The sequence below is a fragment of the Heterocephalus glaber genome, unplaced genomic scaffold (assembly GCF_053883595.1).
Source record: "Heterocephalus glaber isolate CG9 unplaced genomic scaffold, H.glaber_assembly_v1.0 deba00000071, whole genome shotgun sequence".
NCBI lineage: Eukaryota > Metazoa > Chordata > Mammalia > Rodentia > Bathyergidae > Heterocephalus > Heterocephalus glaber.
The window spans coordinates 18,605,938-18,625,098 of NW_028258137.1; the positions used below are offsets into that span (position 1 = coordinate 18,605,938).

General features: G+C 48.7%; 1 protein-coding gene across 6 annotated transcripts in view; it reads left to right on the forward strand.

Annotated features, from left to right (window-relative positions):
* The window catches only part of Atp6v0d1 (ATPase H+ transporting V0 subunit d1), a 49,769-nt gene that overhangs the window by 15,420 nt on the left and 15,188 nt on the right, over nt 1-19,161 (forward strand). The window lies entirely within an intron of this gene.

Sequence of the window (19,161 nt, forward strand, 5' to 3'; positions counted from 1 at the left end):
GTTCAGTTTATTGGGGATGAGAAGTTGCTGCCTGTTTGGCCGTTCCCTGGTTCTTTGGCACTGGCCTATAGTATTATTTATGATCCTTAGGCAATCTCAGTCTTTGCCTGCCAGGAAAAACAACTGATTAGGACAATTCTTGGCTAAAGTAGTGCAATCAGCAATAACAATAGCATCAAATGCAGCCTAGAAAATGACAAACTTTGGTAACTATTAATTTGCCACCTTTAACCCTATGAACTATATTTATGGTTATATAACAAAATCTAAAACAAACCAGAAAATTGTATACAGTAAATATGCCCTCAATATGGTGATTTTTATCTGCAGTGGAGAAAATTTAAAAGGGGTTGGGGGGAAAATAGAGAAATAGAAGAAGAGGAAAAGATTAGAAACAAGGCTGGAAGATGAAGATTATGTGAACTTTGGGAAACTGGTGAAAATTACAGGAGGGAAATAGAGAAGGAATAAATAAAAAGAAAAACAGGACAGAACAACAGCAACAAGAAAACTGGAAACAATGTTCACACTCAGATAAAATGAGAACAAAGTCCGAGGCAGGAGGATCACTGAGAGTTTGAGGCCAGCCTGGGGTACAGTGAGTTCAAGGCCAACCTGAACTACACATTGAGACCCTCAAAAGGGAAAACAAAAACAAGACCAAACAATGAAGATAAACAGAAAACAAAACAAAAGCAAAACCAAACAAGAACATAAAATAAGAGAAGAAAAATATGTCCATTTCAGGGTGTGTCTCTGCTGTAACTGGTAGACAGAGTAGGCAGACAGAGCCCGGATCTATGTTGATTAATCCTAGCAAGCCAGCCATAGATTTACAGTGGGGTAGTGGACAATCTCAGCAAGCCTGCACCTTTAGTTCCACTGAAATTCTGGTTGTTTTCTGACTGTGAGGCTGGAACCCAATTTGTTTCGCCTGCAACACTGTGTGTCTCCCGTTTCCTACCAACTTGAATTTGGCTCTATCTCATCCTGACACTGGGAGCTGCTAGATAGAGTCAGCCCACAGCTGGTCTGAGTTCCAAGGTCAGTTGGTGTCTCTTCAAGATGACTGCTGGCCAATTGCCCTCTCCAGGGGGACATCTAAACCTGAATAACTCATCACCCACTGCAGTCCGCTGCATCCACTGCTTTGTTCCACTGGTGCATTTCTCCATGGAGGCCTCTGGGGTCGCCAGTAATTACTATGGGTCTTCACGTTTGAGCCACCCCTCCTATGCAGTGAGTCAGGGCTCAGGGAGAAAGTGCCGCTTGCCACCTCCTTCTTGTTGTCTTCTGTGTTAAAGTCTCTCTCTTTGCTCTCCTTGTGGGCTTCAATTTTTGCTTCAGATCCTTACTGGGTCTCAGGGCCCCACTTCCCTCCTCCTCTTTCTCATGTTGCTATATTCCAGTGTCTGGACACCAAATCTTGAAGAGGCTGTTTCTCTGCTGTTCACCACTTCACCATCTCTTTATTTTTACTTTTATTTGAGATAGGTTCATACTGAGAGGCCCGGGCTGATCTTGAACTTGTGATTCTCCTGAAGGCTGAAATTATGGGCATGAGCCACCTTACCTGGCTTCCTGAGAATTGTTTCTTATGGCCAGTAAGACATTTGGGGACCATGCTTGAAGCACTCACATGTGTAATGTGCTAGCCATGTTCAAGAACACGTTTATCCCACTCTTCCCTGATTCATTTGCCTTCTACTCATGACAGCATTCCTGCTACATTTCAACATTATTTCACAAGAGATAGTCTCGTGGGAAGAAGCAAGGGAGACTTCAGGCTGGGCTTGACTAATCGCCACTTGTATGAAACTGCAAATTGCAAATCTGTATGATGTCTTCCAAGAATGGCAAGTCATTCAGCACTAATTGATTGTAGGGTGGCTAGGAATATGGCTGGAAAGTTAGACAGAGATCAGCTCTTGAAAGACTGTAAAAGCCACTTGAAGGACTCTGTCCTGAGTTCAGGAGACATCAAGGTAAAACTATTGGACTTACTAGGCGTAGTGGCACACACTAGTAATCCTAATGCTTGGGAGGCTGAGGCAGGGGAGTGCTGCAATTTTGAGGTCAGCCTGGTGGACTACATAGTTCAAGGCCAGCCTGAACTATATTGCAAGACCCTACCTCAAAAACAGAAAACAAAAATCAAAGAAACTATTGTAATTGTACCTGCAGTGGAAAGTGGATTGCTGGTGGAGGTCACACTGGAGGTGAAAGAACTGGGTTTTTTTTTTTCCCCTTTTTTTGACACTATGGATCAAACTCAGAGCTTTGCACATACTGTGCAAACAGTATACCACTGAGCTACATATCCAGCCCAATTTGCAGGTTCTAACAGGAATCCAGGCCAGAGATGATGGCAGCCTGTCCTCAGACATTGGATGGGAACTCTATAGGAGAATTTTACAAAGAAGGTTGCATAAGGAGGCTGAGCAGGAAAAAATGAGGAATTAAGGCTAATGTCCTCATCTTTGGCTTAGGCAACTGTGTAGGTGACAGAATGAAATGACGGCATGTAGAAGGAACAGATTGGAGGAGAAAGAATGAGGTTGAAGATCTGTGAGCCATCAGAGTGGAAATGTGGAGGCTCATGGGTGAGGTCTGAGTTTAGGAGACAGGTTGGGGAATTGAGATAAAGATGTCACCCTACCCCCCAAGAGGGCATAGAATCAGAATAGAAGCCATAGATTGGACTTCCTCCAGGAAGTGCTTCAGATAAGTAAGGGGCATTGGGAGAAGCATGTGCAGAGGGAGGAAGAAGACAGTTCTGCCAAAAAGGCTGAAGGCATCTCCTGAGATGTGGGTAGTCTCTCAGGAGAGGTGCACACCTATAATCCCAGCACTCTGGGAAGCTGAGGCAAATGGATCACAAGTTCAAGACTAGTCTGGGCACTTTAATGCCTTAGGGAGACCTAGTCTCAAAATTAGAAACAAACAAAAAGAGCTTAGAATGTAGCTCAGTTGGAAGGCCCTGAGTTTAAACCCTAGTTTAGACAGACGGACAGACAGTGATCTCATGTGTGGCCAAGAGATTGGAAAAAAGATAGCCTTCCATTTAATTTTGCCATGCAGAGATCAGGGGTATCTTGCCTTGCCTCTTCTCTTCTGTTCTCTTCTATTCTTTTCTTAATGAGGTTTTTCCATGTTGCCCAGGGCAATCTCTAAGTCCTGGACTCAAGAGATCCTTCCGCCTTAGTGTCCCAAGGTGATAGGAACATGATGTGGATGACAGAATATGAGGTTTCTTTTTGGGGCTATAAAAATGTTCTAAAATTTTTGTGATGATGTTTGCACAACTCTGAATACTGAATACTGAAAACTGAATTATGTACTTTGGGGTGGGGGGCACAATACTGGGCATTGAAACCCCAAGGGCACTCTACCACTGAGCTACATCTCCAGTCCTTTTCATTTTTTTTCTGATACCAGGGATCAAACTCAGGACCGTGAGCTTTCGAGTCAGGTGAGGCACCACTGAGCTAAATCCCCAGCCCCTCTTTTTCATTTTTTATTTTGAGACAGGGTCTCAGCTAAGATGCCCGGGTTGGCCCTGAACTTATAGTGCTCCTGTGTCAGTCTTCTGAGTAGCTGAGATTATAGGTGTGTACCACAGTGGCTGGTGAATTATACACTCTAGATGGACAAAGTGTGTAGTAAATTAATTATATCTTAGTAATGCTGTTACAAAAGTTAGCCAAGGCAAACAAGTGGGAAGAGTACCCTAGGAATAGGGAATGGCATTAACAGCTCAGGACACAACTGCAGAGCATTAGAGGAACTTTGGCAGGTGGAAGAAGAGCATGTCAAGAATGTGTAGGAGGGCCGGGAATTTAGCTCAGTGGTTTCGCCGCCTGCTGTGCAAACACAAAGACCTGAGTTCGATCCCTGATCCCCGGTACCAAAAAAAAAGAGAATGTTTAGGAGCTAAGTCTGGATAGGTACATTGGGCTGGTCCATGGAAGGCCGTGAGTGCCTGAGAAGAACATGTAGATCAGGAAGAATGAGGGTTATAAAAAATTTTTTTTTAAAAAAAGAAACAAGAAAAGAGAGATCCTTAGGGTAGGTCAAGGTCAATATGTGGAAAATGTCTTGCTTAAGAGTTTCTATATATGGTTTTGTGTAGAAATATTTTGTGTGTTCCATTTTGTTCATCAAAGGAGACTACTGATATATTAAATTGGTGAAATTAGATTATCATGGTTTGGACAGAAAGATGAGCTTAGCTCAATCCTAAATCTTCTCAGAGTCAGATGTGACCTGAAGACAGAGATGTTACAGTCCTGGCAATCTAGTAGTCACAAGCAAGAGACAGGTACTCGGGGCATTGGGAGAAGCATGCACAGAAGGCAATAACCTAAGGAGAGTTTGCACTGTGGAAGGAAGGAAATGAGCCTCTGAGCTGTGATCCTAGGCCCCCACATGCATTTTTCCCCCTCAGTGTTTGAGGATCCCTCTTGTCCCAACTTCCCTGGGTAGTAACATTGCTGCATGAAGAGACTCCAGTGCGCAAGGACCAAGAAGTTGGCATAGATTATTGGTGGTAACTGTGGCCCTGCTGTCTTAGTTGCTGTCCTCTTAACTTGTTGCTGCTGCCCAAGAGAGTGAGATCCCCAAAGTGAGGATAGAGGGTAGGGAAAGGTTGGAGGGAAGTTTGGCATTGTGCTGCTGTGAGACAGCTTGGATGTGACCCCTCAGTGGGAACTGTGGAGGGGATGAGAGTTGGAGGTTCAATGCAGTTAGAAATCTGCTCTGAGGCTCTGGAAGATTGGTTCAGGAGCAGCCTGGCTGGAGGCAGGATACTCTCTACCAGCTCTTATAGCTCTCCAGGTGACAGAATATGGGCTGAACCAGAGCTTGAGTGACCTGAGTTGGGGGATGAAGGACTGAGTCAGAGAGTGTTAGGGATGAAATGGAGCCAGTTTTTATTAGATATGGGAGTAAGAGGTATTGGAAGTCAGGCTTCTGACTTCATGAAAGGCCTGGGGGGATGCTGAACTGTTTTTGAGGTGAGTACTTCAAAGGACTTTAGAGAAGGTGTGGGGCATGGATGGGTTGGTAAAAGTGGTAGTGTTCTGCCTCAGATGTGTGAAGAAGGAGTCCAGCAAGCAGGTGGCCACATGGGGAAGTAGCTCTAAAGATAACCATCTGGAAGTCATCAGTATACTGGCTGGCTGCAGTTAGGCATACACCTGGCCGTCTGTTGGTTTGCAGCCAGAAAAAGCTTTCCTTTGAAGCCTAGTCCTGCCCACAAGTCCTGCCACACAGCTAGAGAGCAGCCTTAACTCTGGGCCAAGTGGACACAAATATAGCCTAACAAGGACACCTGGCATGGGACCTAATTTGGCAAGCAGAGCAGGGACAGCAGCAGCCAGGGATTTCCCTCTAGATTCCTGCTGTGTTTCTTCGGTGTAATTGAAGGATGTGGTGAGGTTTTTTTCTTACTTTCTTTTTAACTAAATATAATTTTTAATGCCAAAAATAAAATTGGTAGAGGGGTCTTACTGTAGACCTTTAGGGAACAAGGTTTTTACCTCCTTAGCAAAACTGTATATACTATGTGACCCTGCAACAGCACTTTTAGGATTGTATCCCATAGGTTAGCACAGGATAGCATGTGCAGAGGTGTTCACTCCAGCCTTGTGGGCAACAGCAAACTGTTAGAACCACTGATATATCTGCCTATATGGTTATGGTATGGTTAAATAAGCCATAGTGTATCCTCCAGGAGAATACTAGCAAGTGCTCAAAAGCATGAAGTTCCATAAGGGCTTTCTTTCTGATTTAGAAATTTATGGTTAGATGAAAAGTTATGTTTAATTTATATACTCTTCCATCATTTGAATGTATTGGAGTGGATTAGTATTATTTTTAAAAATTGAAACATCTAATAAAGATATTTAAAATAAGAAAATTAGAACATATAGGCAAGTAAAGAAGAGGTGCTCCTACCCAGCAGCTATCCAAGCCAAGACCTGTGCCTTCCAGATTCTGGTTCACAGCATTATAGAGCTCCCATCAAACCTCTTTATACCTAAAGACTCAGAGTCCAGAGGTATTTGAGGGCCCAGGTTGGAGCTGAACTCTTCTTTTGTGTTTTAGGCCAGAGCCCCAGGGCCTCTTGAGTGGATATAGCCATGCTGGGCAAGTTCTGTCTTGCATCGCTATTTTTCTCTTTCCTTCACGCCCCTCTTCCTTCCTTTCACTGATTACATTTTGCACTGGTATATGCTTTCACCTGATTTTACCTGGGAAGCTATTTACAGTAGAGTCAAGTCAGTAACAGTTTACACAGAACAGGTAACCCTTGCTTTACGATCTCTGCCCCAGGAGATCACGCCAGAACTTGCTCCAGTGAGTGATAACATTGCACTTTTTCATGGATTTACTCAGCAGTTTCTTGGGCCTAGTGTCTGTAGTAGAACTAGAAACTGAACTCAAACCTATTGCCTTTTTAGGTTGCCTCAAAAAATAGGCAAATATCAGTTCAAGATCTTTTAAAAACTGGGCTTTCTGGATAGCAGAGAGGGAAACTCCTAGATCCTTATTTTTTTCATATAAGCTTTCTGATATGTTAGTCTCACTTTACTGTTTTCTTTCTTTCTTTCTTTTTTTTTTTTTTTGGTACTGGGGTTCAAACTTGGGACCTTGGGCTTGAGAGGAAGGCGGCATAACCACTGAGCTAAATCTCCAGCTCACACTGTATTGTTACTCTGAACAGAACAGAATCTCTTCTGCATAAAGACTGTTAGCCTTGAAGTGAGATGAATAGAACGGCTTTCCCTGAGGGTGCAGGTCTGCTTCTAATGGTATTGCCTCTGGCTCCCTGTCAGGCCACCCACTCACTTTCCCTGCTGTGGCCAGAGTGCCAGTTGCAGTACGCTGGCCTCTTTTCTGACTTGTGCTTTGGGCTCAGCACCCAGACACAGCCCTGCTTGTAGGAGGGCCTGCTTCAAGGTGCAGACACAGGTATCATGGGCCGTGTGCAAGGACGTGATATGATAGGCAGCCTGGTAAGACCTGTGTGCTGCTCTGGGTCAGAAGCCTAGGGCCTCTCCAGGTTGCCAGAACTTCTCTTGAGTTTTGGTGGGGCCAGACATCAGGCTATGACTCCCTGACTGGTCAGCTGTGTGATGTTGAGCATGCATTTGCCTACCTGTAAAGTGAAATAGAAGTCATTGACTTGCAGATTGCTGATTGTCCTACCTTGAGTGGATGCCCAATAGATATTGGTGTGATGGGATGGATGACAGTTCTGTATTGGTACTGGCAGGATACTAGGATTTGGACTTTTGGGAGAAGCCAAGCTCTTGAGCTTGAGAGGGGTCACTGTGTTACAGGTTGTCCAGTTTCTGAGTTATTAAACACTTGGTTTTGTTAAGACACACACTAGGCAGTAGAACCAAAGTAATTGAGAATTGGATAAAAAGAATTGGAAACTTGAGCCGGCCTGGCTGAGCTGGGGAATAGGAGTGTCTCTCTCAGGCTCACATACTTATTTATGATCCATTCCTTCGTGGCTCTGTAGGTGCCTTCGGTTGCATGCCGGAGGGATTGATGGCTGGGGGAGATGCAGACCAGGTATCTGAAGCATGATTAAATTGGAGGGATGTGTTGAGAAGGAACTGCCCTAGTGTTGACTATGTCATCCTCCTTTTGGCCACAAGAGGGTGCACCAGGCCCACTCTGCTGCTGGAGGACCTGGGGATAGGGGGTGTGGCTGGACTTGTGATTTGGCCCAGCTGCCTTTCCTGCTCCCCTACACAGCACTAGCACTTGGCTGTGCCTCTCATAGGACTCTGCTCTGGACTCTAATTTCCTCGCTTAAGTCCCATTTAGCCTCTCAAATTAGGTAGAATTTATGGCTCAGTGTCTCCTGTCCATCTTTTCCTGCCCTCACTTCCCTATGCTCCCCTTCCTGGAAGGTCAGGGGACATTGCCTGGTTCTCTCTGTCCTATTCCCTTGACCACCAAACTGTCCTTGTTTACTCCCACCTGGGTCATGATGGCAGCTCACACTTGGAGTAGTAGCACAGTTGTGTGCTAGTTATGAACTCAGGGGTCTTGGGCTCCAGGTAGGAGCTTGAGGCTTCCCAGAGGTGAGGTGCTTTTCAGGCTTCCAGAAGTATGCCCTTCCCCAGGTGGTCGCCACCCTGTCCTGCTACCCTAGTCTGTTAGGAGAGGCATAGTTCATCCTCAGGACAGACTCTTTTCAACCTCCTGTGGTACTGTGAGGGACTCATAAGTATGTGTATGGCACACACGGGTACATATGTATAGGTGACTGTGGAAGAGGCCCAAATCTGGCACCCAAACTCCCAAGTAAGCACGGTAGGTCCTCCTGTCATGCTGAGGAATGGGGTTGTTATCAGATGACTGACAACTGTCCTCCTCCACCTGTGCCCCAATTTGGGGGCCTTTCCCTTGGCTTCCTGGACCTCTGCCTTAGCCAATACCTACTATTTGGGTGATTTTTAAAAAATCTGTTCAGTAATAAAGTGTTGGTCATCTTCCTCTTTCAGAGAGGAAAACCAAGGCCTGTAAAGGGGCACTTTAGGCCAGACTGCTACTGCACAGCCTGGAGACCTGCTCTGCCTGTCCACATCCAGCACCCTGCAGCTCCTCCAAAGGACTGTGGAGGAGAGCTCAAGGGGCTGAGCTGGCCCTGTGTGAATGTGGGTTGTCCTGAGAATGGCCAGGTAGACTGTGGCAGAGGAAAAGGTATGGGAGGAGCAGCTCTGATTGAGTGCGAGGCACTGCTTTCCTGGCCAGTTCTGGCCTGGCCTTGGGTACTTGTCTAAACCTTGTCCTCTTTAGACACTCAGGCAATGGTTTCAGTCCTTGACCTCAGCTGCGGCTTCATATTTGGCTGGTGGATGGGGCTTCCCCTCTGAGGAGTCATCTGTGGTGTCCTTGCTACTGCAACTCAGCCTTTGGTGCTCACCCTGCCTCTACTTGGATGGCTCCACAGCCTCAGAACTGCTTCTGTACTAGCCATTGGAACTGTCAAGGATGCTCCATTTTGCCCCAGCCATCAATCTCACCTGAGTCCCCAAGTTGCCCTCAGGGATTGGTTTCAGGGAGTAAAGATGACTGGGCCTAACCAAGCTAGAGCAGGACTCTGGAGATAACTTTATCCAGTCCTCTTATTTTATCTGGAAAATTAGGTCCCAGGTAAGGCCCAGGGGATTGCTTATGGTCCCCTGACACTGGTCTTGGCTCTTCAGATATAAGAACTTTATGTTCTTTTATTTTCTTTTCTGTATTTTTTCATTCATCCACTCAAGGGTTACTAAGGTATGCCTCTGTGTACCTGGCCACTGACTTAGTAAGGGATGGTCAGGGGGAAGAGTCCTTGTTCCTGGGGCCATTGCCATTTCTTCAGGCCTTGCTGCAGGAAATTGAATAGGTTGGGAGCTTAATGGGTTGAGAATTTAGGAATTCTCACACAGGAGACCTACTACACAGGACTGCAAAACTATCAGGTCATACATGAGAGCTCACTTGCTTTCCACACCCCCATCCCTTCAAACTAGATTGCATGTGTTCAGACCTAGGAGGATAGTGGGTCCTGGAGTGTTCTCCTTCAAGGCTGGCCCAGGCTTCATGCCTTCTATCTCTCCCAGGAGCCTCCATCATTTGGACCTAGTTCCTGCTATGAGGTTCCCCAAGAAGATAACCATCTCCCTCCCAGGGGCCAGCCCAGGTCCACAGAGCTGATCATGCTCAGTCTGGCATGTTACTGCTGCCCTGCACATGTCCCACTATGTCCTTGATCTGGTGGCTGGGGGATGGCTGAAAGGCAGAGTGGGTAAGAGGTCATGAGGATGTTACACAGGACTGGCCTGGATGGTTATTGCTGCTACCACCATCCTGCCTGGTCCACACCTCCTGGTCCAAGCCTGTTGGCTCTTCTGAGCATGGTTATGGAATGAATCACCTCTGCCCCTGGCTTGGGTTGCTCTGTCTATTTTCCATGAGCTGCAGGGAAAGATGCTACATACTCAGAGCAGCATAGTCTCTCAGCTATGAATGAGGCTTGATCCCCTGAGCCCTTCTGCAGGGCCTTGGTTAAAGCAAAATGAGTATTTCTTACTTCCCTTTTTTGGGTTGGCTCTATGCACAGTAGAATTGGCAGGATACTCCAGCCAGAATCCAGCCTGACCTGGCTTAGTCTCACTGAGAACAGCCTCTGGGGAGTTCTAGGACGGCCCTTCACTCCAATCTGAGTAAGCTTAGCTTTCCTTCATGTTCTTCCTCCAGAGATCTGTGCATGTAGAACAAGAGCCCAGCATTAAGGGCTGGCAGGATTGTTCAGATGGTATGGGCCAGAAGCTAGGAGCTAGATGTGGACAAAGGCCAGCTTTTGAGCACAGCTCACTGCCACAGCTTCCCTGTGAGGGCTGGTACTTTACCAGGCCAGGCCACCTTACCTCTTTTATACCCATGTCTTTGGGAAATGCAAGGAAACTCTTCATTTCAACCTGCAGATTTCTTTTCTTTTCTTTCTCTGTCTATTGTTTTTTTGTTTGGTTTGTTTTTTGTTTTTGTTTTTGTTTTTTTTGGAGACAGGGTCTCGCTATGTAGTTTAGGCTGGCCTTAAACTCACTGTGTAGCCCAGGCTGGCCATGAACTTGGGGTGATCCACCTGCCTCAGCTTCCTGAGTGCTGGGATTACAGTTGTGCCACCACACCTGGCAGCCTGCAGATTCTATAACTGCAGTGGCAAGCTGGAAGGAAAGAACTTGCTCAAGGTCAAAGTGCAGGGCAGCAGCAGAGGAAGTATGGCCCCCTCCCAGGATGAGTCTGGTCTCTGAATTCTTAGGCTAGACTCTGGCTGGGGAATGAAGGAAAGGTATCCTGAAAACTCCATCTCTTTTGGGACCTGCCATTGCCTGGGAGCCTTAGGGCCTGGGTGGAAATGACCTGGTGAGGGCTTTCCAGTGTTGGATCTCCGTTCTGTCAAAGGAGACCTTCTTGGAACTTGCCCTGTGTGCAGCAATAACCAGTTCTGCCCCTCCCTTTGGCACACGAGGCCATCGCCTGCCTGGCACTCTCATGTCAGATGAGTTGACTTCCTCATGGGGTGTGAGAGATGCTTTCATTGTCCTGGCAGCAGGTACAAGGTGTTCCTGAGAGCATTCAGGTAATTATATGTGGCTACATTGCTACCTGCCATCTGTCCTGAAGCAGAGGATGGGGTGGTAAACCCAGGGCAGACATCCTGCTATCTCCGGGACATGGAGTGTGACCTTCCCACTGGATCTGGATCCCTGTACCTGTTGGTGGTGGATGGTGCAAGTCGTGTCAGCTTGGTCACCTCTGTGGGTCAGCCCCATCTCTCCTGCTGCCAATCCTTTTCTTCACGTAAAAGCCTCCAGTATGAAAAATAATGTGGGTCCAGAGACCAAGGAAGGAGAACTTACTGTCCTTTCCCTGCAGGAGCCCTGCCTTATACCAACTGAAACCCAGTAACTTGCATGCAGCCATGCCAGCAGTAGACTCCAGGTTCTTCCCAAGACTGCTGGCAGGGGCTTCCTATTGGCTATACTACCTCCTGCCTGCTCCTGGGACCCTAGGGCTGTAAGTTGGGGCAGCCTAGGGTTTGGTGGATGGGACAGAGTAGGTCTTAGTCTACGTCTGCCCAGGTCCCTGGGCCACCCAGAGCACTGTGTGATCTTGCTGGTAGGTGAGGTGGCATGTTGGCATGAGGATAAGCATCTTGGATCAGGAGTAGCTGAGTGTGACCTATATGTTTGCATGTCCATGCTGCACAAGATTCCTCACAGATTATGGGAGAGGACATGCTAGGGCTCTGGGAGAAGGATTGGGACAGACCATGGGAAGGAGGAATGGGGCATTCTGTGGGGGCTAAGTAGCCTAGCTTGAACAGCAGCCCAGAGCAGAGAACACAGACCACTGGGCTGAGGGTGTTAGTTGGGAAGCTTTGGCTAGAATTCTGTCAGAAGGAATGGCATTTATACAACCACCTTTATACTTCACATTACCACCTCAGTCCAGAGTCAGTGCAGGTGCCCTGAGGTACAGGCACCTTGAGGGGCTGGCACTGCAGATACTAGGCAACCAACCAGGGGGCCGGGGATTTAGCTCAGTAGTTCCGCCTGCCTCGAAAGCACAAGGTCCAGAGTTCGATCCCTGGTACCAAAAAGAAAAAGAAAAGGCAACAACCAGGAGTCTGAGTTCAGAGACATTCCACAAACTGTGCAGGGTGAACCTGTGGGACAGGATTTGAATCTATATCCTCATGACACCAAAGGAAAGATTTTCTTTCCCCTGCCACAGACAGCTGCCTAAGGAGTGATGTCTTGAAACCAGTGATCTGATAAAATGGGTCTTTGAGGGAACTGGGCTATGACATGAACCAGCTGATGGAGGGTACCTGGACTAAGCAGGGCAGGGGACTCTGTATACCCCAGTTAGAGGTGGTATGACAAGGCTCTGGATGGGGAGGGGAAAACATCAGGTGAGAGTGGAGAGAAAGCTGGCATTTGATAAGAGTTGGAACGCAGAGTTGATAGTTCACTTGGTGTTATATAAAGTTTGCAGAGAGTCTGTGATGGATTTTGGGAAAGGACTGGGTTCTAAAAAGTACACTCAATCTGTTTTAGGTCCCAGGTAAGCCCAGGGTTAATGGCTCTGATGCTGTGGCTCCCACAGGGAGTTCCAGATACGTTACTCTGATTCTGTCGATCCAGTCAGCCAGTGCACACATCTGCTTTGGAGCTGATGTGAAGAAGAGGGCTTCCCCTGTCTCTTAGGCCCAGGGAGGAGACTCAGGTATAGCACATTCACCAAGAAGGGGCAGGGATGCACAGGCTCCATTGTACTACCATGGTGGCTGTCTCTCCACTTCTTTTCATCTGTTTTGAGTTTTCCTGCTTTGAACCCCCTGCAAGTCCTAGCATTGGAGGTAGAGGACAAGTTCTTCAAACCAGATCCCTCACCTGCCTGGGTCCAAGGGCACAGGCCCCATAGCCCTGTCACCCTTGCAGGGAGTGGCAAAATGGGCACTGTAGACTCTAGGGAGCATGCTCTCACATCTGGTTTCATTCACTGGGCTACGATTCCTGAAAACCCCTGAGCTCCCCAGGAGAATCGTTGAGTAACCTCTGGAAAAGCAGAAGTGAAGTCTGGGAACACATTGTCCTCTCACACTCCACTGTGGCCAGCTGGCCAGCAGGATACCTCCATGAGCCATGAGGCCATGGGTGAGTGTAGAGTGGGGGCCTCTCCGCCCAGTATGCTGGGCCAGGAGCTGCCTCTGTGCCACTGGCCCCTGGGGAATATGGGACCAACCCCCTAGTGTGGGCTAGCACCCTCCCTTCCTGCCTCTCCAGGCCCTTGGAGAGGAGCTGCAGAGACCAAGGGGCTGTAGAGGCCATGTGCTACCTGCTCGTGGGTGTCCTAGAGGAGCTGAAAGATCCTTAGGATTGGCAAGATCAGAGAAAGCTTTCAGGAAGAGGGTGGGGGCTGTCCAGTTGCCACCTCTCAGCCTGTCCAGGGCTAGCTGCAAAGCCCATATTTTGTCCCACTCAGAGCAGAGAGCACTGGTTAGACTGGGGGTCCTCATCCCTAACTAATCAGGATCCTGGAGTCAGTGGTGCCAGCTGGGGCTAGGGCCCTGCTGCTGAAAAGCCCTGGCCCAGGAGACAGGATTAGGGATAGTGAAGGTATAGTAGGAGACAGGTGGCAGCTGTGAGGCCAGCTTGAAGCTGGTACAGACCACCAAGCCCTGGAAGAAATAGACATGCTGGGGGCCGGGGATTTAGCTCAGTGGTTCTGATGCCTGCCTTGCAAGTGCAAGGTACTGAGTTCAATCCCCCGTACCAAAAAAAAGAAATAGAAATGCTAGGCAAATATTGGGCTGCAGCCCTCCTAGCCCAGCACCTTTAGAGAGCTCTGCTGGACTCTCCTGGAGTTGAGGCAATGGGCTTTGTTGCAGGCAACCTCTAGGTGGATAGGGCTGCCCTATGGAGGAGGGAAGGCAGGGGCTTTCACTTTCCAGCCTGGGGAGTGTCTTCCTAGCCCAGCCTCTGTGGCTGGGACTGAGGAAACAGCCCTATTTCCTGAACTTCAAGGGCTTCTCTCTAGGGCAGCTTCCTTGGATCATTTACTGAGAGCTAAGATGAGAGGAGGGGGACTGTAGCCAGAGAATAGCATTGGTAGGCCAGAAAGTCAAGGGCCAAGGCAGTGCAAGGACTGAGGGCATAAGGCCTCCTGCACAGGCTGTAGGAAGAGTCAGAGCTTTAGCTCCAGAGCCATGGGGCCCCTGAGTAAAGGTGACAGTAACACGTTAGAGTTGGAGGACTTCACTTTGGGGGAGTGTATGGAGAGCAGACCTGGAAATGACAGCTGAGATGTGGGGCAGAGCCTGGGTATTGCTGGGAGATGGAGTGGGAGGGGGAAAGTTGTCAGAACACTGAGGATAAAATCAAGGAGGCAGGGGAGGCCTGGGAAGGTCCTGAGGGCAGGGTGCTGAGGGCCAAGCCCAAAGCCTTGACGAAAGCTGGAGACACTAGGAAAAGAGTTAGTCGGCTTCTTCTGAGGTGGGGTTTAGGTCAGACTGCAGAGAGAACTTCCCCATAGCAACATCTTCTTGAACTGGAGAAATCGGCCTCTTAGGAAGTCTTTTTTTTTTTTTTTTTTGGTACCGGGGATCGAACTCTGGTCCTTGCACTTGCACAGCAGGCAGCAAAACCACTGAGCTAAATCCCCGGCCCCTCTTAGGAAGTCTTTTGCTATGAGAGATCCCGAGCTGGCCAGACACTCTTGGTGCCGGGCCACTGATGGGAGGATTTAGGGTAGACAGCTGGGCTTGTGGGCCGACCAGAGTGATTCCCCAGGGTCTACTCCAACCAGAAACTGCTCATGCGTTGCCTGGGCACATCTGGGCCTCTCAGGGGTCATCATGGATGCTGTTGAGCCCAGGGCCCAGAGCAGAACTAGCCTGTCTTCCTAGAGTCTCTGCTGTCATCGGCTGCCCTCGGGGGCTGGGCCAGGGCAGGGTGGCCAGGTCTCCCACAAAGCTCTCTGCAAGCTCCAGGCCTTTCTCCTCCTGTGTTTAGATCCCGCCCCTAGTCACATACCCTCCTCCACATCCCTCAGAGCAGGAAGCTGGGGAGGAGAGGACGTCCTAACCAGCCTTGTCCTTGCCCTGGGCAGGCCTGTCTGAAGAGCTTGGGGCTGCCAACCAGAGTCTGGGCGCCAGGTTTCTGCAGCAGTGTCAAAGCTGGTTTAGAAGCCTTGTGTGGTCCCCTCGTGGGCGAGCTGAGGGATCAGCCTGCCTGCCTGCCTGCCTCCAAGTATCCTTTTTGGCTGGCAGACTGTCCCTTTTCCCTGGGTCACAGGGAGATGTGGGGCTTGGCCAGGGAAAGTGGTCTGGAACCGTCCTTTGACATCATCCCTGGGGGCTTTTAAAAAATGAGTTTCCTGGTAAGGAAGACTCCTCTGGCCTTGGGCAGGATTCTCAGTAGAGTCTCCCGGGTTTGCTCTGATCTGACAAACGCCGGCAGAAACCACCCGGCTGCCTGCATTCCAGCAGTGCTTGGAGCCATGGCTTCCCCAGATGCAGCATCAGCAGAATGCAGTAGCCAAGGCACTGGGTGTTTGCTCTAAAGCCAATGCTAAGCCCCAGGGATTGAGGCCGTGCAACAAACTCCCTGGTTGGCCCTGCTCATTCACATGCACACATTCCTAGCTTCTCCAGGAATAGCTAGTACCACAAGTGATACTAGAAGGACTTGCCTGAGTCATGACAGTCTAGGCCAGTCTAGAACCTTTTAGAGCTTTCAATAATGCAAACAGCCTGCTGTGGCATGCATGCCATAGGTATGCCATCACTGATCTAGGCCTATGATTGACAGATGGTGGTGAGTGTCCAGGTGGCCTGCAAGGCCAGCTCCTTTGCCACTGCTGAATAGTTCTTCTGCGATTAATGATTGTTTGGGGAGCTAAGTCCATACCTGAAAGGCCTGTCCTGGGGTGAGGGCTGTGGAAGAATGTGGTCAAGGAAGTACAGAGTAGGGGAGGGGAGGAAACCAGTGCTGGGAATGGACCAAATCCACCAGGCCTGCACCTCCTCCTGGCCCTTTTATACCTCAGTGGTGGGACTGTGGACAAGGCTCTGGTTCTATCTGATTTCTCATTGCTAAGTCTGTAAAATGGGAATGGCTGGGAGATCCAGCACAAAAGTTGCTCCTGGTATAGGACTGAGACCACTGCATGGTCTGTGTGTTTCCAGTTAGAGGGATCTAGGTGAGGAATCCCACCTGATCAGCGCCGTATATTGGATGGAGAGTCACTGGGGTCTGGAGAGGAAAAAGAGTGCTTGGCAACAAAGAAGCTAGCCTTCTCAGGGAGAGAAGCCATGTGGAGCAAAGGTGGAGGCTGGGGCAGAGGAAGTTTTGTGCTGTGTTGCTGGAGAGCTGTCAATGGGAGGTGACAGCTCACCTGGGGAAGCCTCCCAGCAGCATGTGCCAGGCTCAGAAGGTTAGGGTGTGCATAGATGTCTAGGAATGCCTGTTGCTCCAGTGCTTTGGGTGGGAGGGATTGGGTGGCCAGGCTAAGTCCAGGGCCAGACTAGCTGTCCCAGGGAATAGTGGGACCACTAGCAGCAGGGACCCCACCCAGAAGAATGGATATTGCCCTGGGCCCTCCATGTGCATCTGGCTGAAAAAGGCTCTCAGCTGGCTACAATGGCTATGTGGATAAATGTACTAGTTTAGTCTCTTGCCAGACAGTCTGACCAGCCTTAGTTCCCAACTGCTGTCAACTCTGCAGCATCCCCTGGTGGAGGTTTTGGCACTTGGTGGCCTTCAACCTGAACACCCTGCCCACATTAGAAGACTTATGCACAAGAGAAATCTAGTCAAGGATTACATTTTTGCTCTGAAGCTTATTTCTAGAGGTAAAAGAATAGGTAATATATTACTATGGCAATAGCCATCAATTACAGTTAAGAATTTTTCTTTAAAAACCAATAGAAGTAGCTGGATGTGGTGGCACATGCCTGTAATCCCAGCACTTGGGAGGCTGAGGGAATAGGATCACTTCGAGTTCAAGACCAGCCTGAACTACATAGCAAGCCCCTGTCTCAAAAACAAAACAAAACGGGGCTAGGATTTAGCTGATTGGTTCTGCCACCTGCCTCGTAAGCGCAAGGTCCCAAGTTTGATCCCCGGAACCAAAAAAACAAACAAAAAACCCAAAACAAAACAAAAAACCAAAACCAACCAAACAAAAGCCAGTAGAAGCTGGACATGATGGTGTATGCCTGTAATTCTAACACTTGGTGGGCTGAGGCAGGAAAATTGCAAGTTCAAGGCCAGCCTGGGCTATCTAATGAGTTCAAGACCAGCCTTTGTCTCTAAAAAAACAAAAATATACCCCTCCCCCAATTGAATAATCAAATGCTGTAACAACCCAAGTATTACTGAGCAAGGCACCTTCTGTCACCAGTGCATACTCCAGAAGTAGTAGACTGGTGAGGATAAGGAAGAATAGAACCCAGAGAAGGGGCTTGTTCTAGATGCTCCAAGGTAAAAACATAGGAGGATAGTCACATTTTCCAGGCAAAAAGGCATTAGGGTCCATGGGGTAGATTGGAACTGGTGGCGTCTCCCTTCTCTGCCTTGCCTTCTCCCCTATTCCTTTTTGGGTTGCCATGGGAGAAAAGTAAATGTGAACAGCAGAGTAAGAATAAGGCAACAAGTTCTCTGTACAGACCTTAGGAGGGTAAAGTCCACTCTTGAGTGCCTGGGAGCTGCAGAGAACAAGTCCAGCTGTTCCCTACATGCAGGTGAAAGTATCCAGTCCTGCCACATACACAGCCTCCCTCCATGTACTCTCCTTCCTCCCCTTTAGCACCCTGACTGTAACCTGGGGACACTGTTTTTTTGTTGGGGTTTAGCAGGACTGGTGTCACAGAGGTCTCCTGATCCTGTTAGAGGGGTTGCAAGCACCACCTGCCCTTCTTTTTAAGCTGTTCAGAATTAAATTGGCCCTCTGGGACTCAAGAACATCCATGCAGGCCCCTGGTCAGGAGGGTGTGTGGAAGTGGCCACAAGCACAGCCCCTCCTGTTATCCCTCAGCAGCCTTCTCATCACTGTCCTTCATATGGCCATTGCTACCCTAGTGTCCCCCTTAGCAAAATCCAGCAGTAAGTCTCTGCCATCTTCACCTACCTTTTCATTTTTCGTTCACTCTGCAGTGATTACTGGGGTTGAGCACACACCAGAGAATACTCTGTTCTAGCCTCTTTGAGTACCACAGTGACCCAAAGTTCCTGTCCTCATGGAACTTACATGTCCTGCATTAAGTAGTATAGTTCTGCAGAGCAAAAGGACACAGGTGAAGGGACAGATTTATGGGGCTGAGGAGAGGCCTTGGAAGAGGAGATGTTTGAAGAAAGACCCGAAGGAAGGGAGTGAATCAGCCACCCATTTCTTTTTTTCTTTTTATTTGGGGGGGGGGTACTGGGGATTGAACTCAAGACCTCACGCTTGCCAAGCAGGCGTTGTGCCACTGAGCTACATTCCCAGCCCCTAGCCACCCCTTTCTAGGCTTAGGGCACAGGGAAGGTCCCTGAGGGGAGGATGTGAGTGGGGAAGGGAAGAATGGAAGAGGCAAGGAAGTAATGATGGGGTGATCCCATAGGGGCCCCACCCTGGCAGGGACTCTCACTCCAAGTGAAATAGCAGCATGAGATGGCACACACCTATAGTCCTAGCTACTGGGATACTGGGGCAGGAGGATCAAAAGTCAGAGGCTAGTCTGGACAATTTAGCGAAACCCTGTCTCAACATAGGATTAAAAAAAAAAATAGGGCTGATAATCTAGTTTAGTGGTAGAACAATTCATGTGCAAGGCCCTGGGTTCAATCCTTGATACTGAAACAAACAATAAAAGATTGCTTTGGCTGCTGTGTGGAGAATAGATTGGGGGCAGGGGCAAAGACAGAAGTCAAGGGACTGGTTGTTGCATACTCCTACCTGTCCTGCCTCACAGGGGCCTTCTACTCTGTCTGTCCTTCCTTTTCCCTCACCCCTGTCCCTAAAAGCTTAGGAAAGCCCTTAGGATTAGCCTGTCTGCCTCCTCCCAGACCCATCACCTCCTCAGGCCACTCATTCACCCGC